At 38.1% G+C, this 27,489-nt stretch overlaps 1 long non-coding RNA gene across 1 annotated transcript in view; it reads left to right on the plus strand.

The window, feature by feature from the left end:
- The window catches only part of LOC139185228 (uncharacterized), a 451,826-nt gene extending 424,737 nt beyond the window's left edge, over positions 1 to 27,089 (plus strand). Inside the window, exons 4-5 of the long non-coding RNA XR_011568793.1 lie at positions 24,164 to 24,284; positions 24,703 to 27,089. This is a non-coding gene — a long non-coding RNA (uncharacterized lncRNA). The remainder of the gene's footprint in view (positions 1 to 24,163; positions 24,285 to 24,702) is intronic.
- Positions 27,090 to 27,489: the final 400 nt, after the last annotated feature.

The following is a 27,489-nucleotide window of genomic DNA, read 5'->3' on the forward strand; positions in this document are numbered from 1 at the left end:
AAGCATCAGTTCTTCGGCGCTCAGTTTTCTTCACAGTCCAACTCTCACATCCATACATGACCACTGGAAAAACCATAGCCTTGACTAGATGGACTTTGTTGGCAAAGTAATGTCTCTGCTTTTCAATATGCTATCTAGGTTGGTCATAACTTTCCTTCCAGGAGTAAGCGTCTTTTAATTTCATGGCTGCAGTCACCATCTGTAGTGATTTTGGAGCCCCCCAAAATAAAGTCTGACACTGTTTCCACTGTTTCCCCATCTATTTCCCATGAAGTGATGGGACCGGATGCCATGATCTTCCTTTTCTGAATGTTGAGCTTTAAGCAAACTTTTTCACTCTCCTCTTTCACTTTCATCAAGAGGCTTTTTAGTTCCTCTTCACATTCTGCCATAAAGGTGGTGTCATCTGCATATCTGAGGTTATTGATATTTCTCCCGGCAATCTTGATTCCAGCTTATGCTTCCTCCAGCCCAGTGTTTCTCATGATGTACTCTGCATATAAGTTGAATAAGCAGGGTGACAATATACAGCCTTGACATAACTCCTTTTCCTATTTGGAATTAGTCTGTTGTTCCATGTCCAGTTTTAATTGTTGCTTCCTGACCCACATACAGGTTTCTCAAGAGGTAGGTCAGGTGGTCTGGTATTCCCATCTCTTTCAGAATTTTCCACAGTTATTGTGACCCACACAGTCAAAGACTTTGGCATAGTCAACAAAGCAGAAATAGATGTTTTTCTTGAACTCTCTTCCTTTTTCCATGATCCAGCAGATGTTGGCAATTTGATCTCTGATTCCTCTGCCTTTTCTAAAACCAGCTTGAACATCTGGAAGTTCATGGTTCACGTGTTGCTGAAGCCTGGCTTGGAGAATTTTGAGCATTATGCTAGTAAAGTAATATGTACAGTATGTATGTATGAAGTTTTTAGCAGTACCTTAGAAATATCCAGTATGCCATCTCACTGTCTTCACACTATATTCATGACCCAGCCACCATGATGTCTCTGATAAATTAAGAGCATAGTCTACTAATTGACCTCTCTACTTCTACCTTGCCTCCCTGTGGTTGATCTCTCTCATGGGAATCAGATAGAAGCTTTAAAAACATAGGTTAGGAACTGATTTTGTCAGCTCAAAATCTTGCAGTGGTTTTTCCTCTCACTCATAATTAAAGCCAATATCCTTGCCATGGTCCACAAGCCAGGCCACATCTTTCCTTTGGCTACTTGATTGATTTTATCTCCTACACTCACCTGCAGCTTCCTTGCTGTTTCTCTGTCATGCTGAATGTAAGTTGGTTTCAGGCCTTTGGAATATTCTTTCCTCTATCTAGAATTCTCTTTTCCAAACTATCCAAATGGCTCTCTTCCTCACTTAATTCAAGACTTTGCTTAAATATCACCTGATTTGGCCCCTTCCCTATTGCCTTAACTCTCTAACTCACCCTGCTTTGGTTTTCTCCATAACTGTTATGCCCAGTTGTAGAATGGAAGAAATGGTCCCTATTTGTCATCCCATCACAATATGCCTTCTTTGACATGTGATTCTAGTCTCTATCACTCTGACATTGGGCTTGGCTATGTAACTTGATTTGGCCAATTGTATGTTAGCAAATATGATGTAGGTTGAAGCTTGAAAGTGTGTGCTTGTTTCTGTTTGACTGTTACTCTCATGCACTTTCTATGAAAACCTTTGGGAGGATAAAGTTACTGGGGTAAGACTGAATAACCCTACTCATCCCAGCCATAGCAGTCTAGATCAGCTCACATCTGGCTGAGTTTTGGCTTTGTGAGCAGATTCTTTGGAGACTAGGAGAGCTGAGCACCCAAGTCCTAAATAAATGGTCCACAAACTCATGAAAGAAATAAATGCTTATTATTTTTAAGCCACTTAGTATTGGTGTGCTTTGTTATGCCACACTAGGCAAATTATAGCTAGTATATAACCCTAATGACATATTACATTTTTAAAATGTATCTACTCCAGAATATAAATTCATAAGAATAAATGTTATGTTAGTTATAGTTAGTTTCAGTAGATTTTTGGCTTAAATAAAATATATATTTAATAAAAGTTTATTGAACTCAGTACATTTTATGGATAATTATGCTTAGGTTAAGTTAAGGCAGGCAGTGCCATGACAATCCACTTAGTCCATTTGAATTGAGTATAAGATACTCTGGAATCTGGGGATTGAGCAATTATGATGTTGGTCCACTAATGATTAAAGTTTGGTAAATACCGTCTTCTGGTACTGGGATGGGTAAGGATTTGCAAATGCTTTCTGTGGAAACTCCAGAGACAATTTCTTCTAATCCAAAAATATATCAGATTAGCAAATAGGTCATGAGGTGCCTAATTAGTCCAGAAGGTGCTATGATGATATTTGCAGAAATGTGCAATCATGAACTCCTACCCCTGCTAATATTAAGGGATGGGTATTCTGAGGTTCCAAATCGGAAAAGGAGTTCATCAAGGCTGTATATTGTCACCCTGTTTATTTAACTTATATGCAGAGTACATCATGAGAAACGCTGGACTGGAAGAAACACAAGCTGGAATCAAGATTGCCAGGAGAAATATCAATAACCTCAGATATGCAGATGACACCACCTTTATGGCAGAAAGTGAAGAGGAACTAAAAAGCCTCTTGATGAAAGTAAAAGAGGAGAGTGAAAAAGTTTGCTTAAAGCTCAACATTCAGAAAAGGAAGATCATGGCATCTGGTCCCATTACTTCATGGGAAATAGATGGGGAAACAGTGGAAACAGTGTCAGACTTTATTTTTGGGGGCTCCAAAATCACTACAGATGGTGACTGCAGCCATGAAATTAAAAGACGCTTACTCCTTGGAAGGAAAGTTATGACCAACCTAGATAGCATATTCAAAAGCAGAGACATTACTTTGCCATCAAAGGTTCATCTAGTCAAGGCTATGGTTTTTCCTGTGGTCATGTATGAATGTGAGAGTTGGACTGTGAAGAAGGCTGAGCGCCGAAGAATTGATACTTTTGAACTGTGGTGTTGGAGAAGACTCTTGCGAGTCCCTTGGACTGCAAGGAGATCCAACCTGTCCATTCTGAAGATCAGCTCTGGGATTTCTTTGGAAGGAATGATGCTAAAGCTGAAACTCCAGTACTTTGGCCACTTCATGCAAAGAGTTGACTCATTGGAAAAGACTCTGATGCTGGGAGGGATTGGGGGAAGGGGACGACAGAGGATGAGATGGCTGGATGGCATCACTGACTCAATGGACGTGAGTCTGAGTGAACTCCGGGAGTTGGTGCTGGACAGGGAGGCCTGGCGTGCTGCAATTCATGGGGTCGCAAAGAGTTGGACACGACTGAGCGACTGATCTGATCTGATCTGATCTGATTCTGAGGTAGCCCTTTGGTTAATTAATGTTCATTGTTAAATACAACAATTTATCAAACACCTAGTATACACATAACCTTGATCTGTACACTGAGGATACAAAATCAAAAAACATAGTTTGTTATATTAACATATCAAAAGAATCACACTATTTAAAAAATTGTTCAGAATAACTAAGGACATGTAGTAGGGTTGGCAATGAAAGCTACAAGAATAGAAATATATATGTCTCTCTAGTCAGGTGCAAATAGATGGGGAACAAATGGACACAGTGGCAGATTTTATTTTCTTGAGCTCCAAAGAAAATGAATGATGACTGCAGCCATGAAATTAAAAGACACTTACTCCTTGAAAGAAAAGCTATGACAAACCTAGACAGCATATTAAAAAGCAGAGACATCACCTTGCTGACAAAGGTCTATCTAGTCAAAGCTTTGGTTTTTCCAGTAGTCATGTATGGATGTGAGAATTACACCATAAAGAAGGCTGAGCACCAAAGAATTGATGCTTTCAAACTCTGGTCCTGGAGAAAACTCTTGAGAATCCCTTGGACAGTAAGGAGATAAAACCAGTCAATCCTGAAGGAAATCAAGCCTGATTATCCACTGGAAGGACTGATGCTGAAGCTGAAGCTCCAAAACTTTGGCCTACCTGATGCAAAGAGCCAACTCAGGAAAAGACCCTGATGCTAGGAAAAATTGAGGGCAGGAGGGGAAGGGAAAGAGAGAGAATGAGATAGTTGGATGACATCATCCACTCAGTGGATATAATTTGAACAAACCCCAGGAGATGGTGAAGGACAGGGAAGCCTGTGTGCTGCAGTCCATGGGGTTGCAAAGAGTTGGGTACAACTTAGCGACTGAACAACAATAGTTACTTCATATAGCCTAAAGCTGAGTCTCTTTCTGTCTCATTCATTGACATATTAAGCCCCATGACCCATAATCCTTTACCACTGGCACTTAAATAATTATTTGTAGTTTGCTTAAATGTTTAACTATAGTTTTCAACCACCATGCATCCAGTTTCCATAATAAAAAAGATAATTGAAAGTATCTAAGTAGTAAACTCAGTTACAACTGCTAAGTCACTTCAGTCGTGTCCGACTCTGCGCGACCCCATAGACGGCAGCCCACCAGGCTCCCCTGTCCCCGGGACTCTCCAGGCAAGAACACTGGAGTGGGCTGCCATTTCCTTCTCCAACGCATGCAAGTGAAAAGTGAAAGTGAAGTCGCTCAGTCGTGTCCGACTCTTAGCGACTGCGTGGACTGCAGCCCACCAGGCTCCTCCATCCATGGGATTTTCCAGGCAAGAGTACTGGAGTGGGGTGCCATTGCCTTCTCTGAGTTTAAATACAAGACTCCCCTTGTGTAATTTATAAAGCAGGAGAAGTGACATTTTTGATGTTTTATTACTGTGATCAGAACTATTCTGTACCTGTTTTGCCGAAAATCATTATTTAAGTTGATATGACTTTGAGTATGGCCCCAAACACTTGTGCTACCTGGTGAATTCGATATTTTTGTTGCATGCATGCTTAATCACTCAGTCGTGTCCAACTCTTGGCGATCCCATGGGCCATAATCCGCCAAGCTCCTCTGGCCATGGGATTCTCCAGGCAAGAATACTGGAGTGGGTTGCCATTTCTGTCATTGTTCAAATTAGCCAGTGTGCCCGGATTGATTGACTATTGCATACTTCAGTTCAGTTCAGTCGCTCAGTCATGTGTGACTCTTTGCGACCCCATGGGCTGCAGAGTGAGTGAGTGAAGTGGCTCAGTCGTGTCAGATTCTTTGCAACCCCATGGACTGTGGCCTACCAGGCTCCTCCCTCCATGGGATTCTCTAGGCAAGAGTACTGGAGTGGGTTGCCATTTCCTTCTCCAGGGGATCTTCCCGACCCAGGGATCGAACCCGGGTCTCCGGCATTGCAGGCAGACGTTTTAACCTCTGAGCCACCAGGGAAGCCCAATGGGCTGCAGAATGCCAGGCTTTCCTGCCCATCACCAACTCCTGGAGCTTGCTCAAACTCATGTCCTTCGGGTCAGTAATGCCATCCAACCATCTCATCCTCTGTCGTCCCCTTCTCCTCCTGCCTTTAATCTAGCCCAGCATCAGAATCTTTTCCATTGAATCAGTATTTTGCATTAGGTGTCCAAAGTATTGGAGTTTCAGCTTCAGCATCAGTCCTTCCTATGAATATTCAGGACTGATTTCCTTTAGGATTGACTGGTTGGATCTCCTTGCAGTCCAAGGGACTCTTAAGAGTCTTCTCCAAGATCACAGTTCAAAAGCATCAATTCTTCACCTCTCAGCTTTCTTTATAGTCCAACTCTCACATCCATATATGACTACTGAAAAAACCATAGCTTTGATAATATGGACCTTTGACAGCAAGGTGATGTCTGCTTTTTAATATGCTGTCTTGGTGTGTCATCATTTTTCTTCCAAGGAGCAAGCGTCTTTTAATTTCACGGGTGCAGTCATCATCTGCAGTGATTTTGGAGCCCAAGAAAATAAAGATGCCTGTTAGATGCCTGTTGCATACTTGGTCTCTCCCAAATATATATGTAGTGTACATATATATACATGTCTAGTATATGAGAGCTCTCCTATGATATTTTCTTTACTATATTAATTTTTTTAATTTATAGATTTATTTTAAGTGTCAGGTAAAATGTTTTAAGCCAAAAAAATAACTGATCTAGACTCTTGAGCTGCATGATTTATGTGTTCCTTGAATACTATAGAGTGACCAAATTACCCATAAAATATGCACCAAATAATCGTATGTAAACCAGATTGATGCTTTATGAAACTTTTTACTTCTCTATTTTATTTCTAACAAGGTAGTATGTATATTTTAAATTTAAGGTGTTTTAGCTGCATCACAACTTTTCCCACTTTTGAATTAGAAAAATCACAATTTAAACTCTTAGCAATGTTAACATGCATGATGGATATCTTGGATGAAGAAAGTATGAATATGTATGTTTCCACAATATATTTCAGTTCAGAATCTGTCTCCCCACCCCTAGTGGTACACCTGAGTGAATTAATACTTTATAGAATATGCTTTGGGATATTTTATGTAATATATACATATTTGAATCATAGCTTTATACCTGAGCAATAATAATATTTCACCATTTAGTTAACTAATTAACAAATTCAACATGTATTAAGCACCTACCGTATTCCTAAGTCTTCTGGATTTAAGAGGAAAATACAAAGATGGTTTTGATATTCTTTATAATTTATTCTGTTATATCTTTTTAGTATATAGTCTAGTTCTTGGTAGTACTGACCAGAAAGAATAATAAAACAAAGATGCACATTTCAATTTATAAACCAAATAGTGAAGTCAACAAAACTTGTAATTTGGTTATGAACACTGCATTTGGTTACGTACTTTGGTTATGTAACACACTGAAGGCAGGGATTGCATGTGTTCCTCCACTTCTCTTTTTTCCATGTATTTCTCCTTCTACCATTATTTTCCCCCTTTATTCATGACTCTTCTTCTGCCTCGATTTATTGTCAAAATGCATACATGTATGTCTTTTAGTATCTCTTAAATCAGTATTTTCTTAAATATTGTACTAAGATAACTGATCATATTTATGTGGCATTTTGCCAGCTCAGCTCTGAGCTCATTGAAGGTGGGGATTGCAATCTTCAGAGTACATTATCTTGCACAAACTATTTAATAGTTGCCCAACAATTATTTGGTAATGATTTAATTGAGTCATCACTTCTGTATACCAGCAGTGCTCATGACATCGAGTATTACTTCCTTCAGAGCCCTCAGGGAAAAGGGAGGTAAATGTTATATTAACACTAACAGGAAAGGGTGGGATACAGTTCCCACTATGGGAGAATATTTTAAATAGATTTTGAAACTGGTGACCTGGCTGGAGAGAAGGCATTTTTTGAGCTTAGGCTGAGATAATATATTCGAACATATATGCTCCTCTCTATTTCTCAAGCATTTGTATCAAAGATTTTACCATGATTTAAATCTGATTCAGGTGGCAAAACATCTGGAAATCATGATGGCATTTACTGAACGCCATAAAATGTTGACATATAAAGCTAAAATTGTGTAATGTACCATTTTGTGCTAAATCACATACCATCTTATGCTAGCTTCTCCTATAGATGAAGAGTGACAGGTGCCAAACACATAAGAAAACTATGAGGGAAATACTTTAAGAAATTTGATTTTTCAAATTAATGAATTGGGAGAAAGTCTGCATTGTTCAGTTTAGGTTGTGAAACCTCCAAATACAGCTACCAGAACCGTTGTTTAAATAGGCTAAATGTGTACCCAACAGAAATGTGACTTTTTAGTTAAGAGCAACTCTACAATATTATATTACATAGACTGAAAGATGCGAGTACTAGTCAGGATAAAATTATTCCTCATTTTTAAACCAAAAGAAAAAAAAGCAAAATTGGTTACAGCCCTGTTTCTGCAGTTAGAGAATTAGAAGAATTTGGGTTAGTTTAACTCTTTCATTTTGCACATTTCTAATCCATCTTGGTATTTTGAAGAAGAAAAAAACGTTATAGGGAGAACATCTGTTGCTATTCATGTCATTTTTCATCTACATCAGGTTCCATAGTAGTTTAAGAGAGCCTCTCTCCCTCTCTTTTTAGTCCCTAACACCTCTCTGGATCCTATCCTTCATGCACGCTAAGTCGCTTCAGTTGTGTCCGACTCTTTGCTCTCCCATGGACTGTAGCCCACCAGGTTTCTCTGTTCATGGGATTCTCCAGGCAAGAATACTGGAGTGGGTTGCCATTCCCTTCTCCAGGGAATCTTCCTGACCCAGGTATTGAACCCTTATCTCTTGAGTCTCCTGCATTGGCAGGCAGATTCTTTACCTCTAGCGCCACCTGGGAAGCATACCCTCCATGCCCCAACCCAATCTTAAATTTCCTACTTTTTGTTCCTCTGCTTTCAAACTTGGTAACTTTGGAATTAAATAAATAGTAAATAGGCTTTACCTCTTTTATTCACAAGCATCTACTGAGCACCTATAAATGCAAGGTGGTATTCTACATATTAAGGATAGAGTGGGGAAATAAGACTGATGAGGTTTCTTGCTGAATGGAGCATATATTCTAGCATAGGGGGTAGGGGAGGAAAGACAATTTGAAAAATCACGTAAATTTCAGTGTTATATAGGGTTGTCAGATTTAACAAATAAAAATAACAGCTGTTGAGATAAATTTGAATATCAGACAAAATAACAATTTTTAACATAAGTATATCTTATAGAATATTGAGATAAAATTAAAATGTAATAGAGATTGACTGAGACAATTCCAGGCAATTTTGCACCTGTCCTTTTCCCAATGACATACATGTACAATTTTCACCCGTGTGCCCATATTCATATCATTCTCTTGTGTACAATCTCTCACTCCTGCACTCCAAATTCAGCTGATCTAGATTTTTGCTCATTCTCAGGTTCTACCTTATTTAAACATTTTCTTGCAATGATGCAAACTCTCATCACTTTCTTCTTTTATAAATCACTTTTACAGTTACTATCCTTATTATGTTATTAACATGGATATAGATGCTTTTAGTCAAATGTTTGTATCTTAGACTCTATCTGCGCTGCTCTGCTACCATAATCATGAACGCTCCTATATGCGTATTTCTTGTATCTTCAAGTTGTAAGGGTAAGAATTGAGAGCAAAGATTCTGGAGTCGAATAGCTCAGGGTTCAAATCCTGGTTCTGCTACTTACTAGAACCTCACACAGGTTATTGGCTGTGCCTCAGTTTCTTCATTTGTGAAAAGGGGAAAATAATAGTCTCTCTCTCATAGAGTTCTTATAAAAATTAAATAGAGCTATGTATGTTGCCACTGTTGCTGCCAACCAGTCCATCCCAAAGGAAATCAGTCCTGAATATTGATTGGAAGGACTGATGCTGAAGCTGAAACTCCAATACTTTGGCCACCTGATGTGAAGAACTGACTCATTTGAAAAGACCCTGATGCTGGGAAAGATTGAAGGTGGGAGGAGACAGGGATGACGGAGGATGAGATGGTTAGATGGCATCATCAACTCAATGGATTTGAGTTTAAGTAAGCTCTGAGAGTTGGTGATGGACAGGGAAGCCTGGAGTGTGGCAGTCCAAGGAGTTGCAAAGAGTTGGACACGACTGAGTGATTAAACTGACTGATGTATGTTGAATACCTGTCCCATACATATTAGATTTCTTCTTCCTTCTCTTCCTCATCTTCATTGTTATGATTATTACCATATACATACAATTTCTAGCATAGTGCAGATTTGGGTAAGATTGTTAACCAATACAGAGCTTCAATATTAAGTGATCATTGAAATTAACAATGGCTCTATAGTTTTGCTAGTTTGTTGTATATACTTGGCCCTCTTTTCTGGTCACAATGCAAGTCAGAAATAATCTGCTTTGTATTGTTTTAGCAGAAAAATAATTTATAGAGTGCTTTAACTGGGGAATGAAGAAACGGGAACATATTTAAAAGCACTACCATGCAAAAAAAAAAAAAAAAAAAAAAAACCCTAAAACTGTAATATGTGAATTAAATGCTATCCATGCCTATTGTCTCTCATCTCCTTTGAAAAGTAAATTTCCAGAGTGGAGAATCAATTTCTTTTGTAAGAAGCCATTCTCTTAAATGCAGAAGCTTTGGGTCACTGCTAAAAGTATTTAGTGACAATTGTGGTGACAGCCCCCTGATGATCTGTCCAAAAAAATTGGCTTCTACAGCAAATTTCTATATTTACCATTCAGCAGGAAATTACTCATTTTATATTATGCTTTTGTAACTGATGTTTTTGGAATTATTTGTTGTAGTTATGACTGTAGCCAAGTTTATAAATTGAATTCTATAACATACTTTCTAATGTTATGAGAAATAAAATCTTTTGGGTTGAAATAGTGTATATTTGGTCTAGCCAAAAAAATATGAGGGAAGCCTAGAATAAAATAATATGTCCCATCTGCATGAGAGATTAGTGGGCTGAAAATATCATTATTACTATAAGTCCACAGTATACTTACACTAAAAGTCTATAATACACTTTTAAAATAGGGGAATTATAAAAGAAATACCTCCAAAATAGACCCCTAAACTGCAGTGTAGCTGAAGATGAAAACTCCATTAGAATAAATGGATAAATGATCATAAAAGTATGACTTTTTAACAACAAAAATAGAATAAAATTTGAATTACCATTATTCCCATAATCACTTTAGATATTTAATTTCTACATGTGATTGAAGCTAAATTTTGATTTTTATAAACTCAATTATACTTTCCTATTGCCTTTCACATTCAAGATGTCTTATTACTAATTTTAAACCCAAATCATAATGAGATTTAGGGACAAGGTAATTTTGTCAGCAGTGTTTTATACAATGTGATATTTGAGCCTATTCAATTTTTAGATAATTTCCCCAATTCTATTTTTGAGTGATAAGGATGAATGTTGAATGATATGAAGAGAAGGGAAAGGCCTAACCTCCAGATAGTTCTCATTTAGGATGTGGCATCATTTGCACTTCCTTTCCTAGGTGAAATTCTGACATTCGAATAATTGGAGGGATAAACAAAGTCTTCAGGTCCAATTCCATTCCCTCCAGAAGCTGATATGCATGACATTCGGGTAGCGTGTGTGTGGCAGGGGTTGGGGAGGGGCGGGGGCGGGGCCGGTTGGAGATTGGAGGAGAAGTTTCCTGAAAATCCCCCTTGATCCCCCTAATGAAAGGTTACTTTTCTTTGGACCAAATAATAGTTGACCAGTAAAGCAAATCTGATCTAATGGATTCAGGACTTAGGAAACTATAAAATGAGGGAAGCACAGAATGAGTGGCAGAACACTGGATAAGAAAAACAGAGCAGGTGCAAATGATGAAGGAGGTAAGGACAAGTTCTAGTCTCATACTTCCAGTGTGTGAAAAGCAGGAAACTGGGGCTCAGGGAAGCTAAATAAGTTGGCAAAGGTGCTGCAAACTGGGTAGACTGATAATTTGAACCTGGAAATGGCAACCCACTCCAGTATTCTTGCCTAGAAAATCCCAGGGACAGAGGAGCCTGGTGGGCTTCCGTCTATGGGGTCACACAGAGTTGGACACGGCTGATGCACCTTAGCAGCAGCAGCAGTAAGCAACACCAGGATAGCATTTAATAATAATATTCCTAGCCAGACCAAAAATAATCTCCATAATATCTGCTACTAGAAAAAGTGTACACTTAGGAGTTAATTTTTAATTTATTTTAAATTCCTCATCTCCAGCTGCCTTGGGACAGAAAGCTTCATTTCCTTTGCCCCAGAGCCCCCTCAGTGAGTGCTAGCTAGTCTTTTCCTTAAGCCTTGAGCAGCCTGCAGTGACCTGCCCTTGAAGTGCGGGTTTAACAACCTTTGCCCAAGCACTCTCTGGCTCTTTGTACATCTTTAATAGTTTCCTTGACGGACTATGAAGAACTGCCAGATGACAGTTCTATTTCATTTTTGTCACTGCCTAGTGCTCCTTTTTTCTCTGGCTTTTTCTCAAGGGCATGATTCTATAAGTCAATGTGGCAATGTTCACGATGGGTATTGCTCTTTCAACCACTGTATATTGATGCAGTGTGAGCAAGTCACGGACATGTCAAGATTTCAGGCCTTCAAAAAAGTAATCAAGGAGTATTTTATAAACTCTAATGTCCTTTCCATTGAAAGCAAATTGAAACTGGGCATTGGGATCTGATATTAAGGGTTTACTTTAAAACACTGCCGCCAGAGGCATAAAAAAGCCCCTTTGATTAATATACCATAGGATTGTGTTCGCTTGGAAAAAGCGCAAGTGATGTGCTTTTATTCGCCAAGTTGTAAATAAAACATTTGTCATTCTTTCACCCTGTTTATTACTAATTGCATAATTATTTTATTATATGGCTCCAGGAAAATATGACTGAAGCTCTTTCTGCATTTTCTATTTTTTAACTAAATAATCACTGTAGTGAAAATTATTTATTAAGTTACATGATATTTTCTAAACACAATGGAGATGTCAAGGCTTTTTTTATTAGTGTGGCATAATGAAATAATTGAGAAATTAGTAATAAATTTTTTCTCTTGTAACAGAATAAAGAAAAAACAATAACTAAGGCTTACTTAAAATATGAGATTCTTAAAATTATCTCACATAAAATTATGCTGATGAATATCATGTTTCTTCAGCAAAAACAAAATGAAAAACAAAAGCAAAATGGCTTATCCTTGTCATTTCTTCGGGATCAGTATAACTGGTATATACTGCATAGATGTGCAGATTTCTTTATATATTATTTCTTTTGATTATCTCAGTATGAAGAGGGCAAATTAGCTTCAAATATTAGTACCTTGATATTTTCAAAAACACTTTTATAATGATCTATGTTAGCTTTCATATGTTACCAAGTTTCAAGTTTTATACAAACAGTAGGAAATATCTTTAAAAGTTAAGTGACATCTTTTTCTGACATTACCATCAATGCATGCTTACTGTAACACCGACTGTAAGGTGTCCTGTCAGACACAGTGAGGGACGTGAAGGCAAGACAGATAAGGACCTGCTTTCAAGGAACTCACCATCTAGCTAGGGGAGGAATGAAAGTATGTTAGAATGCCAACTAAAAAGTAGACATGTGCAGAGTGATATGGATTTGGGGGAGAAGGAAAGAATCCTTATGGCTTGGGAGAAAGAGAGATGCAGGGCATGAAAGGGAAACTATCAAGAGATTGATATTCGAGCTTCAAGGGTGGGTATTAATAGAAACAGCTAACATTTGCTGAATTCTTATGTTACCAGATACCCTTTGACGTTAAAGTCCTTTCCCTTAACCAGTAAGTCATAGGATGTGAGTATGGAGAGACACATATTCTTAACAAAGGCAGCAGTATGAGCAAAGGCATGAAGGGGACAGAGTTCTCTCTTTGGAATCATTTGTAGCTAGTAACCTAGGTCCTGGTGTATATAGAAGATGGAGCCACAGTTTTTGGTTCCCTCCAGTAAACACCAGTTAGTGCACTTTCAACCTGTAATGAATGCCTGCAGCACTATGAGCCCCCAAAATAATTAGACACAGCTATCTTCACTATATAATGTTTTGACCATGCAGTGGTATATTTTATTAACCAAATGTCCTCTATTCTTCTAGCTGTGAAATTCTAGAATTAAGCACCAAATATATTATAGAATTAGAATCATAAGGAGGATATTCAGGGCCCTTCTGAGCCTGAACTTAATTTACTTCTCCGATCTTATTTTCCTCTTCACGCACCTTATGCCCTAAACTGTTAAGTTACTATTTCCCACACGTGCCTAGTCCTATCACACAACTCACTGCTTTTGTGTGTCCTTGGGCATCTAGGACTAGCTCGACCCAGAAAGGCTTTTCTGCAGCGACTAGAGCTCTTGGAACCACATTAGATTCAGAGAGTGTTGAATGCTATGCATCTTGATCTGGAGGATAAATGCTCAGGTCTTTTGTGGGTGCTTACATTTCTGCTACATTTATGAGATTGCTTACTGTCCCATATTTGGAAAGATTGTGGACCTAAAAGTTATCTAAGTCAGCTCTTCCTCCCAGTCCCTTTCAAGTGTCATATCCCTGTATATGAGAGAATAGAACCTTTTATTTTACCTACTTCCAGAGCTGTTCCCTTTCTATGTGTGGTGCTTAGTTGCTCAGTTGTGTCTGACTCTTTGTGACCCCGTGGACTGCTGCCCACTAAGCTCCTCTGTCCATGGGGATTCTCCAGGCAAGAATACTGGAGTTGGTAGCCTATCCCTTCTCCAGGGAATTTTCCCAACCCAGGAATAGAACTGGGGTCTCCTGCATTGCAGGCGGGTTCTTTACCAGCTGAGCTGCCAGGGAACTGGAGTGTTCCCTTACTAGCATTCCTCATCAATTCTATGACCATTCCTGTTGCTGAAGGTAACACCATTCAGTTTCCTGCTTCCATTGTTTAGCTCTCCTCTTTTCTAACACTCGAAAATTCTGGGGACGTATCCTTCTTCTTAGCACTACCATGTAGTTCATTGCTGCTGCTGTTTAGTTGCTAACTCGCGTCTGATTCTTTGCGAACCTGTAGACTGTAGCCTGCCAGCCTCCTCTATCCATGGGATTTCCCAGGCAAGAATACTGGAGTGAGTTGCCATTGCCTTCTCTAGAGGGTCTTCCCTACCCAGAGTTTGAATCTGCATGTCCTGTTTGGCTGGTGGATTCTTTACCACTGAGCCACCTGGGAAGCCTGATGTAGTTCATTACCCACTACTTAGAAAGTCCTCTGGGTTTCCCTGGTGGCTCAGTGGTAAATAATCCTCCTGCCAATGCAGGAAACAAGGGCTTAGTCCCTGGTCTGGGAAGATCCCACATGCCACAGAGCGACTAAGCCCCTGTGCCACAACTGTTGAGCCTGTGCTTCAGAGTCCAGGAACTGTAACTACTGAGCCCAAGAGCCAGAACTAGAGAGCAGCCTGTGCTTGCCACACTAGAGAAAGGCCTGTGCAATAACAAAGGCCTAGGACAGCCAAAAATATGAATAAAAATATTTATTTATATACTAAATAAAATTAAGTAATATATAAATTTTATAAAATAAAATTATTGCTTATATAATAAATAAATTTAAATGATATATAAATATATATTATTTTTTTAAAAAAGAAAGTCCTCTGGATTATTCCATTCCTATGAATTTACCCAAGAGAAATGAAAACATATATCTATACAAATCTCTGTAGCAGATGTTCATGATGATATTAAGAAACTGCTGTTTTCCAAAGTAGTTAATCATTTTGCATTTCTACCAGCCACATATGTGACTTTGTTGCCAAATTTAACAGTGAGTGTTAGTATCTGAAATTTTAGCTTCTCTACTAGTTGTGTATTGGTATCTGATTATGGCTTTAGTTTGCATTTCCCTAAGGACTAATGATGTTGAGTATGTTTCCATGTGCTCATTTGGCATCCATACATATATTTGGGTAAATTTGGTTCTTTTTTTGACTATTAATATTTTGAAATTAAATTGTTTATTACTGAGTTGGTTACTTTCAGCATTTGGCAATTCTAAGCAAAGCTGCTGCATGCTTCTGTGTGAATATAATTGTCAATTCATGTGTAAGTACCTAGGAGTGTAATTGCTGGGTCATAGAGTAAGTCTACATTTAACTTTATACGAAACTGCCAAATTGTCTTTCAATGTGCCTGTACCATTTTACATTTCTACTAGTAATTTATGAGAGTTCTTACTGGAATTTGAATTGAACTACACTGAATATATACCTCAGTTTGGGGAGAATTAACATACTAGCATGTTATATATCTGACTCATAATCTTAAGAATGAGTTATCTTCACACTTACTAATTGTTGACTTTTTTCAGCAATATTTTGTAGTTTTCACCATACAGTTCTATATACCTTTTATAAAATTTATCCCTAAGTATTTTACATTTTTCTAATATTGTAAATATTTTAATTTGAAATTTCCAATTGTTTTATTTCTAGTATACATAAATAAAATTTATATTGACTAAAATATTTTATATAGATGGTTATATTTTCCACAAAGAAAGTTTTATTTCTAAACTATCTTTTCTTTTTTTCTTCTTTTCTAATCAGTAAGGACCTTAGTATAGTATGAATAGAATCAGTGAGGGAAGAAATCCTTTCCTTGTTCTTGATTTTACAAGATCTTTCACCAACAGGTATGATGCTAGATGTGAGCTTTTTCAAGCCTTTTAACAAATTGAAGAAATTCTTTTCTATTTTTAATTTGCTGAACATTTTTTGTTTATCAAAAATGGGTATGTGGGACTTCCCTGGTGGCCCAGTGACTAAGACTCCCTGCTCCCAATGCATGAGACCTGTGTTCAATCCCTGTTAGGGAACTAGATCCCACATGCCCCAACTAAGACCTGGTGCGGCCAAAGAAAGAAATATTGTTGTTAACAAAGAGAATGAGTGTGGCTTGACAAAAGGATTCAATACATCAATAAAACATGGCAATCCCAACTGTATTTGCCCTAATTTCTACTCTGAAATCTACTTTTCTGCTATTGATACAGCACTCCAACTTTTTAAAATTGAATTTAGCATGATAAAACTTTTCCACTCATTTACTTTTAACCTCTCTGTAGTTTATATTCAAAGTGTGATTTTTCTACACAGTTGCATCTTGGTATTTTATTGATCTGACAATCTGCTCTTTAATTGAAGCATTTAGATTATCTATAATTAATGTAATTATCTTTCCATATTGTTTGAGTTTTAAAAAAATTTTTGGAGTATAGTTGATTTGCAATGTTGTATTAGTTTCAGATGTACATCTAAGTGAATCAGCTCTACATATACATACATCCACTCTGTGGTTGAGTGTAAATGTACTATCTCACTACTGGTTTTCTCTTTGTTCCATCTTTTTTGTTCCATTTTCCTTTTATTTGGCTTTATTTAATAATACTTTTATTTTTTCATTTCCATTCCATTATTGGTTTATTACATATATTTCTCTTCTGGGTTGGTTGTTCCTCCTTTCACAGATTAAATTGAGCCATATAATGATTAAACACTTGTCCAACATCACATAGTAGTTAAGCCAAAGCCCTTATGAAAACTTACAATGCCTTACATGTTTTCACCTTCAATATTTCTTGGACAACATCATTTTGTTCCCTCTCAGTCACACTGGCCTCTCTACTGTTCTTCAGACATGGCCCTGACTAAGGGGTCACTGGCACCAAATGGGGGCCATTGGTCCCAACTAAGGAGTCCTTGGTGCCAACTATTTACTCTGTCTGGAGTTGTCTTCCCTAAGTATCCACATGTCTAACTCACCTCCCGCAAGTGTTCTCTAATGTCACTTTTAAAGGATGACTCCCTAGATATATTATTTTAAATTTTATCCTCCTCTCAATTGTCAACAGGGTTTCCCTCATAGCTCAGTCGGTAAAGAATCTGCCTGCAATGCAGGAAACCTGGATTCGATTTCTCGGTTGGGAAGACCCCCTGGAGAAGGAAGTGGCAATCCACTCCAGTATTCTTGCCTGGAAAATCCCGTGAAGAGAGGAGCCTGGCGGGCTATAGTCCACGGGGTCTCAAGAGTCGGACATGACTTAGCGACTAAACCATCACCATCTCAATTGCCACTGAAAACCCTTCTTACTAGGCTTTATAATTTTTAAATACGTATATACATATATATACAATTTATTAGCTTTAAGTTTATTGCTTTTATTTTTCTCTTCCCCAATAGAATGCAAGCTCCATGGAATTAGGAATTTTGTTTGTTTTATTCAGTGATGTATTCCAATATCTAGAATAATGCCTGACCAACAGTAGACATTCAATATTTATTGAGTGAGTGAATACATTGGCAAGAGTAAAACACAGAAGTAAATTTACCAATTACCATGTAAAAACACTTTCACAGACTATGCCTAACGTGGGATTATATATGAGCTTTATTCTGAAATTGTCATTCAATATTGTTAAAACTCTGTAAAATAAATATAGTGTAAAGTCAAGTATTTCATGTTTCGTGTAGCAGGAGGACATGTAAAGAGAGAAATAATTGGGAGAAGTAGAATAGAAAGCTGCCTGTCTGCTGTGATTCAAAGGGTTTTAAACAAAACTCTTTCTCAGTATTTTTCCTTTTCTCAACAGAAAATTGAATTAAAGATTTACTGAGCATGGCCCCACCCATCAGAACAAGACCCAGTTTCCCCCTCAGTCAGTCTCTCCCATCAGGAAGCTTCCATAAGCCTCTTATCCTTCTCCATCAGAGGGCAGACAGACTGAAAACAATAATCACAGAAAACTAAACAATCTGATCACATGGACCACAGCCTTGTCTAATTCACTGAAACTACGAGCCAGGCCGTGTAAGGCCACCCAAGACAGACGGGTCATGCTGGAGAGTTCTGACAAAACGTGGTCCACTGGAGAAGGGAGTGGCAAACCACTTCAGTATTCTTGCCTTGAGAACCCCATGAACAGTATGAAAGGCAAAAAGATAGGACGCTGAAGATGAACTCCCCAGGTTGGTAGGTGCCCAATGTACTACTGGAGATCAGTGGAGAAATAACTCCAGAAAGAATGAAGACATGGAGCCAAAGCAAAAACAACACCCAGTTGTGGATGTGACTGGTGATGGAAGTAAAGTCCAATGTTGCAAAGAGCAATATTGCATAGGAACCAGGAATGTTAAGTCGATGAATCAAGGCAAATTGGAAGTGGTCAAATAGGAGATGGCAAGAGTGGACATCAACATTTTAGGAATCAGCGAACTAAAATGGACTGGAATGGGTGAATTTAAGATGACCATTATATCTACTACTGTGGGCAAGAATCCCTTAGAAGAAATAGAGTAGCCCTAACAGTCAACAAGAGTCCAAAATGCAGTACTTGGACACCATCTCAAAAACAACAGAATGATCTCTGTTCGTTTCCAAGGCAAACCATTCAGTATCACAATAATCCAAGTCTATGCCCCAACCAATAATGCTGAAGAAGCTGAATGATTCTATGAAGACCTACAAGACCTTCTAGAACTAACACCCAAAAAAGATGTCCTTTTCATTATAGGGGACAGAAATGCAAAAGTAGGAAGTCAGAAGTACCTGGAGGGCAAATTTGGCCTTGGAGTACAGAATGAAACAGGGAAAAGGCTAATAGAGTTTTGCCAAGAAAATGCACTGGTCATAGCAAACACCCTCTTCCAACAACACAAGACTCTACACATGGACATCACCAGATGCTCAACACCAAAATCAGATTGATTATATTCTTTGCAGCCAAAGATGGAGAAGCTCTATACAGTTAGCAAAAATAAGACCAGGAGCTGACTGTGGCTCAGATCATGAACTCCTTATTGCCAAATTCAGACTTAAATTGAAGAAAGTAGGGAAAACCACTAGTCCATTCAGGTATGACCTAAATCAAATCCCTTATGATTATACAGTGGAAGTGAGAAATAGACTCAAGGGATTAGTCTGATAGGTAGTGTGCCTGAAGAACTAGGAATGGACATTCATGATATTGTACAGGAGGCAGTGATCAAGACCATCCCAAAGAAAAAGAAATGGAAAATGGAAAAATGGTTGTCTGAGGAAGCCTTACAGCTATGAAACAGCTATGAAAAAGCTATGAAAAGAAGAGAAGTGAAAAGCGAAGGAGAAAAGGAAAGCTATACCCATTTGAACGCAGAGTTCCAAAGAATAGCAAAGAGAGATAAGAAAGCCTTCCTCAGCGATCAGTGCAAAGAAATAGAGGAAAACAATAGAATGGGAAAGACTAGTGATCTCTTCAAGAAAGTTAGAGATACCAAGGGAAATTTTCATGCAAAGATGGGCACCATAAAGGACAGAGATTGTATGGACCTAACAGAAGCAGAAGATATTAAGAAGAGGTGGCAAGAATACACAGAAAGGCTATACAAAAAAGATCTTCATGGCCTAGATAGTCACGATGGTATGCTCACTCATCTAGAATCAGACATCCTGGAATGAGAAGTCAAGCGGGCCTTAGGAAACATCACTACGAACAAAGCTAGTGGAGGTGATGGAATTCCAGTTGAGCTATTTCAAATCCTGAAAGATGATGCTGTAAAAGTGCTGCACTCATTATGTCAGCAAATTTGGAAAACTCAGCAGTGGCCACAGGACTGAAAAATGTCCCAAAGAAAGGCAATGCCAAAGAATGTTCAAACTACTGCACAATTTCACTCATTTCACACAGTAGTAAAATAATGCTCAAAATTTTCCGAGGCAGGTTTCAGCAATACGTGAACTATTTTTAGATGTTCAAGTTGGTTTTAGAAAAGGCAGAGGAACCAGAGATCAAATTGCCAACATTCTCTGGATCATAGAAAAAGCAAGAGAGTTCCTGAAAAACATCTATTTCTGCTGTATTGACTATGCCAAAGCCTTTGACTGTGTGGATCACAATCAACTGTGGAAAATTCTGAAAGAGATGGGAATATAAGACCACCTGACATGCCTCTTGAAATACCTCTATGCAGGTCAGGAAGCAACAGTGAGAACTGGACATGGAAGAACAGACTGGTTCCATATTGGAAAAGGAGTATGTCAAGGCTGTATATTGTCACCCTGCTTATTTAACTTTTATGCAGAGCATATCATGAGAAATGCTGGGCTGGAGGAAGCACAAGCTGGAATCAAGATTGCCTGGAGAAATATCAATAACCTCAGATATGCAGATGATATCACCCTTATGGCAGAAAGTGAAAAAACTAAAGAGCCTCTTAATGAAGTGAAAGAGGAGAGTGAAAATGTTAGCTTAAAGCTCAACATTCAGAAAACTAAGATCATAGCATCTGGTCCCATCACTTCATGTCAAATAGATGGAGAAATAGTGGAAACATTGACAGACTTTATTTTGGGGGGCTCCAAAATCACTGCTGTTGGTGACTGCAGCTATGAAATTAAAAAAATGTTTGCTCCTTGGAAGAAAAGTTATGAGCAACCTAGACAGCTTATTAAAAAGCAGAGACATTACTTTGTCAACAAAGGTCCATCTAGTCAAAGCTATCATTTTTCCAGTAGTCATGTATGGATGTGAAAGTTGGACTATAAAGATAGCTGAGCACAGAAGAATTGATGCTTTTGAACTGTGGTGTTGGAGAAGACTCTTGAGAGCTGGAGCAAGGAGATCCAACCAGTCCATCCTAAAGGAAATCAGTCCTGAATATTCATTGGAAGGACTGATGCTAAAGCTGAAACCCCAATACTTTGGCCACCTGATGCAAAGAACTGACTCATGTGAAAACACCCTGATGCTGGGAAAGATTGAAGGCGGGAGGAGGGGGATGACAGAGGAGGATGAGATATTTGGATGGCATCACCAACTCAATGCACATGAGTTTGAGTAGGCTCCGGGAGTTGGTGATGGACAGGGAGGCCTGGCATGCTGCAGTCCCTGGGGTTGCAAAGAGTCAGACATGACTAAGCGACTGAACTGAACTGAACTATCTCCATCACTTGACATAATCTAAAATTCTACTATTAGAGTGATTAGAGCTGTGTATCTTTCAATTTTATGAATGATTTTCTTAATTTTTAGACAGTGCTATCAAAATGCAAATCTCCCTGAAAGGAGTGGTAATATGTTTTAATCTAGTATAAATTTATACTTTGGAGACCATTTGTCGAGATCATGTTTAAAACAAATGCTTTTAAGAATGGGACCTGTGTGCTGACAGATATAGCCTTCCCATGACTAACTTGACCAGCTTCATAATTCAGGCTGGTTTGGGCATTTTATTGGCTAGTGTAGCCATTGTATACACACATACTCTGTGTGTACATCTTGATGAGAGGGAGATTCAGAGGGACTTATTTGTTGACACATTCCTTTCTGGAATATTAGAACCAAATCCTTGTATACTCTAAGCTTCATCTTTGATATGTGAGTTTAGTAATTACTTTTAAAAAATAGACAGTTGTTTTGGTTAGTACACAAAATTTTAAAACAAGATGGACCTTGTCAGGCAATGAAACCATTAAATCCAAAGGTCCTTGTGATTTTGTTAGCTTCTTGTTTATCCAAACAGATACCAGGGTTAATGGATTCACATGTCAGCAATTGTAGTGTGTCTAGAAGAGAACATACTTGAAGGTAGGGTGAAGTTTAGTGAATTCAGATATGAGGTTATGTCTGTGTGGTTCACTCAGAGTTATGGGAGTTTGAATGATTCTCTTATCATTTGTAAAGTGAATTGGAAAGAAAACTTTGGCACTTTCCCTTCCTGTTGTTTGGCCCTGTTATAAATGAATATTCAACTGAAAGTTTCTTCAACAACCAAGAATTTCTCAAAACTATCTGTTTAAAGATGAGAAAAGAGATGAATGTCATGGCATATGATTAAAATTTCTCAAAGCAGATGATTCAATTACTCTTGCAATGAAATATCCTATCATTTTTATTTACGTTACTCACCCCTTCTCATATTTTTCCAGAGCCTCTCCGAACCTCAGTAGTATTGAATGTTTGCTATATCTTAAGGGTCTTTAGAGCTTGAGGAGTTCACTATTGTGATATAAGTGGCATAGAGGATTTTGCACAAGGCTTCAAAAGGGGTTTGGATGACATCACCCTGAAAGGCAATGCAGGGTTTTTAATATAGGAGGCAATATTGTTCACTTTTCCTTTGTGTGGTAAAAGGAAAACCACGTATGGTTTGCTTTTTTCCACCTCAGATTTTGACTCTTTATAATTGACTCACAAGCAAAATGGGAGACTGGTAATCTGGTTAATCCATGGGTCAGCAATTCCTTTTAGTTTCTGAATTATTCAGGTTAATTACAGTCAATATTCTATTCAATATATAGTAACTATCTGACTTCTCTTTGACCACAGAGATTCCTGAAAACTTAGTATTTATCGTGTGGTTGATAATGGTTGACCTTTATAAAGCACTTCTTATGAAGAAAGATCCATGCCACATCCTTTTTAAAAAAAAAAAAAACTTCTAGTTTTAGAATAATTTTAGGTTTACAGAAAGATTAAGAAGATAGTACGGAGAGTTCCCATATACCCTGTACCCAATTCCATCTATTAATAATTAATTATGGATACATTGTAATGGTACATTTAATACATGTACATTAATATGGTACATTTATCACATTTAATGAGCCAATATTGATACATTATTAACTAAATTTCATTATATATTCAGATTTCCTTATGTTTTATCTAATATCCTTTTTCTATTCCAGAATCCTATCCCAAATAACACATTATATTTAGTTACCACGTCTCCTTAGGCTCCTCTTGTTCTGACAGTTTCTTAGACTTCTGGTTTTTAATAACCTTGACAGTTTTAAGGAGTATGGTCAGCTACAGATGTAGAATGCACAAGCTCAGTAGTTGTGGCACGTGGGCATAGTTGCTCTGTGGCATGTGGGATTTTCCCGAACCAGGGATTGAATCTGTTTTTCCTGCATTGGCAGGTGGATTCTTTACCACTGAGCCACCTGGGAAGCCCTGTTTGTTTATTTTTTAAAGCAGAGGTTTATTATAACACTAGGTTATTTTCTGCCTGGGATAAAACTCATATATTTTGAGTTTGGGATATGAATTAAAACTCATTATAGCTTCATTCTCATGCTATAATTTCTACTCATGCCTCAAGATTGAGTTATTGGAAAGACTATATTGTGATGAGGTTCTTCTAGTAATTCCAAATAATGAAATACTTTGGAATGGATTCAGCAAGTAGCAAAATGCCAAATTCTGTAGCTTATTGCATTTTAATAAATTTCAGAATCTTTCTTAAAGTATGACAATAGCATTTTTTCTATATTTGAATATGTATTTTTCACTCTATTAGAGGAAACACAGAAGTACATATATGTAGAATAACATCAAGAAATTTACATTTCTTCTCATTCTTATCTGTATGTATACAGTGGTTGAAAGATGGATTGAAGAGGTTAAGTGATGTTCTCTGAGATTCACTATGATGCGCAAGATAAAAGAGAACCATTAAATTGTGTATCTTATTTATGGGCAAAAGGAGTGGGCCCTATGGATTGTCAAATATTGTGTGAAATATACTGAGACTAGTAATGCATTTTTGCTAATAATTCTATTGTTTGTCTGAACCTCAGCAGTAAGATAGTTTGCTCAGTAGTTGTTCAGTGGTTTGTTTTCATGGCATTTGGGGGACTCTTTTCATAATTAATGTTTAAATTATGCTAACGAGTGGTTTGTGCATTCTTTTTAAAGAAGGGCCTTCGGTCACATGAGACCCTGGCAGCAGGCCAAGCCTGGGAAAATTCACATAATGTCAGAAGCAATGAAGAATGTGGAAGGCAACAGAAAAATACAGATGTGCTGCTGTGCTCAGGTGATGAGAGTGTTGCTGTTTCGTGGACCATCCTCTCAAGTAATCTGTCAGGCAGCAGACAGCGGATCTCTGAACGGGCAGGCGTGTGGCCTTTGGATTAAAGAGCCTATTTCCACAGTGGCATTGTACTCATTAAGTAGTTTCTGAGATACGAATTCAGGGAAAACTATACCTTGTGAACATAGATACCAAATGTAGTCACCAGGAAGGGGTCTTTGCAGCTAATATCTGCAAGCAGACTGCCTCTCTCTAGAAGCATCTTAATCCAAAGAAATAGTAAGCACAATTACATAAAGGATATGTAGCCTCTGTATCTTAGAAACAAGTAACACATTCAGAAGAGCAAACAGAGGGACCAGAGCAAATAGTATAGATTACAATCCTAAAGTAAAGAAACGCTTAATATCTTTTATTTCAGGGATTCTCAATCTGAGATTCATGTGGTCCTAGGCAGGAATGGGGAAGTTTTCACAAATTTCTTCAAGTTATTGACAAAATTAGCCATGACATCCATTCGATGGGGAGAGAGGCAAGTGCTTTCATCGGATTCTCCAAGGTAGGTATTCATTAACCAAGGTATAAGAAAATTTAATAAGTAGTGAATTAGTTACATCTTTGAGTAGATACTAACAAATGTGTTTATATTGCTTAAACTGCAAGATAGCTGAAATATCACTTTAGGGTTAGGTAGATTTGAGCTAGAGCTCTATCATTTAAAATGATTTTGGATAAATTAGAGTTCTCATTTGTAAAACGGGCATACAATGATACTTACCTCATTGAGATAATATAATTTTCTAGATGAGAAGTATAAATGCAATTTTAAAACACCTAGCAAACTTCCTGGCATGTAGTGAGTACTCAACAAAAGTTATGTCAAAGACAGGATTCAAGAGTTGTTATGATATCTATAATTTACTATAAAATGCTTCTGAAATAAAAAGCAACATGTGTGATGCATATCAGTCCTGTTTAGTTCCAGTCATATGCTATGCACTGTCTTAATCAGAAATTCAATTTTCAGGGGTGATCAGATGAGATCATGAGGTCCACACTCTAGAATGTTTATAAGGTTCTTTGGTTTTATTTATATTTGATTAGCACCAGATGCTAGAATGAAACATAGAGATGACTTTTCATTGGTTAAATTTGTGGTTCATTAATTAGTATAATAGACTGCAGAAGTAGGTTTCATTGGTGAAAGTAGTAGCATCTTGGTATGTGGAAAGGGTGGAATATTTTAGAGATACTCCTGATACTGCCATAAAATAGGAATTAAGAACCTACCTGGCCCTTTGTATCCTGTATGCTCAAGGATGGTCCTGCAGCTATATCCTTTATCTAGATATTGGTACTAATGTAGGTTATTAGGGCCATGAAATCTTGCCCTTAGAATACTGACCCATCTACCTCCAGCAAATCTCTCACACAAGGTGTGGCAAACACACTTAAAACATGGAGAATTAAGGTTTCCTTGGATTTATGGAATAGACTATTCAAAGTGTTCTGTGCCTGCTTGCTAGTAACTGTTTAACAAATGTCAACACATTTGGGAGACTTGGGTCAGAAACGTGCTGTAAATGAAGAGGCTATGGCTATAATTAAATATAGTGGCTATAATTATGTTCCAAAAATGTCAAAAGAGATGTGACCAAATTAGCTTAGGTTAGTGTGCAAACTTCACTTTCACTTTTCTCTTTCATGCATTGGAGAAGGAAATGGCAACCCACTCCAGTGTTCTTGCCTGGAGAATCCCAGAGACAGGGGAGCCTGGTGGGCCGCTGTCTATGGGGTCGCACAGAGTCGGACACAACTGAAGCGACTTAGCAGCAGCAGCAGCAATGTGCAAAAAGAGTTAAAGAGTAAAGCCACCAGGCTGAGCAAAATACATTCATGCATAAGGAGCCCAAGTCCCAGCATCAATGAAAAGGGAAGGTAAAGCAGGCCCACTGGGCAGGTGACAACCAGGAGGGCACAACTAAGATCAAAGGAGGTAAAAGGCCTCAAATGAAGGCAAAAAGCTTAGGAGGACTGAGGAATCTGAAAAGGCAGGAGAAAGGAAGCAGGTAGATAGGCTACAAAACAACTTTCATAATTGAAGGTAGACCTTTGTCTCATCCAGGGAGATGGATATAGCTGTTCCTAGAAGAATACCTTTTTCTGAGCATCTTCAGGTAGAAATGACTGAGGTAGACGAGAGAGAAGGACAGTCATTGGGAGGCGTCTTCCAACACAGGGAGCTCCTGACAAGGGTTTTATATTGTACCAATCCCTCTATCTCCATCTGTTATTCTTTTTGTCCTCTTCTAAACGTCACTGGCCTTGATGATGTGGAGCAACTAGAACTCTCATACATTGCTGGGCATAATGTACAATGGTTAAAAAAAAAAAACAACCTTGGAAAACAGTTTGGCCATTTCCTATAAGGTTAAAGATGCATTTACCATATGATCCAGCAATCTCACTTCTGGATACTTATCCAAGAGGAATGAAAGTATACTTTCATACAAAGTCTTGCATATGGATTGTTCAGAGCAGTTTTATTCATAATAGCCTCAAGTGGAAAAAATTCAAATACTCATCAACTGGTAAAATGAATGAACAAATTGTGGACCATATACACAATGGAATACTACTCAGTGACAAAAATAATAAACTATTGATAATCTAATATTATTCACCCCAGTATAATGTATTTTGTTGTTCAGTTGTTCAGTCCTGTCTGACTCTTTGTGACCCCATGGAATGCAGCATGCCAGGCTTTCCAGTCCTTCCCCATCTCCTGGAGTTTGCTCAGATTCATGTCCATTGAGTGGTTGATGCCATCCAACCATCCTTCTCATCCCCTTCTCCTCTTGCTTTCAATCCTTCCCAGCATTAGGGTCTTTTCTAATGAGTCAGCTCTTCGCATCACGTGGCCAAAGTATTGGAGATTCAGCTTCATCATCAGTCCTTCTAATGAACACCCAGGACTGATCTCCTTTAGGATGGACTGGTTGGATCTCTTTGCAGTCCAAGGAACTCTCAAGAGTCTTCTCCAAAACCACAGTTCAAAAGCATCAATTCTTCAGCGCTCAGCTTTCTTTATAGTCCAAGTCTCACATCCATAAACGACCACTGGAAAAACCACAGCCTTGACTAGATGGACCTTTGTTGGCAAAGTAATGTCTCTGCTTTTTAATATGCTATCTAGGTTGGTCATCAC

Source organism: Bos indicus, chromosome 10, assembly GCF_029378745.1.
Source record: "Bos indicus isolate NIAB-ARS_2022 breed Sahiwal x Tharparkar chromosome 10, NIAB-ARS_B.indTharparkar_mat_pri_1.0, whole genome shotgun sequence".
In the NCBI taxonomy this organism is placed as follows: Eukaryota; Metazoa; Chordata; class Mammalia; order Artiodactyla; family Bovidae; genus Bos; species Bos indicus.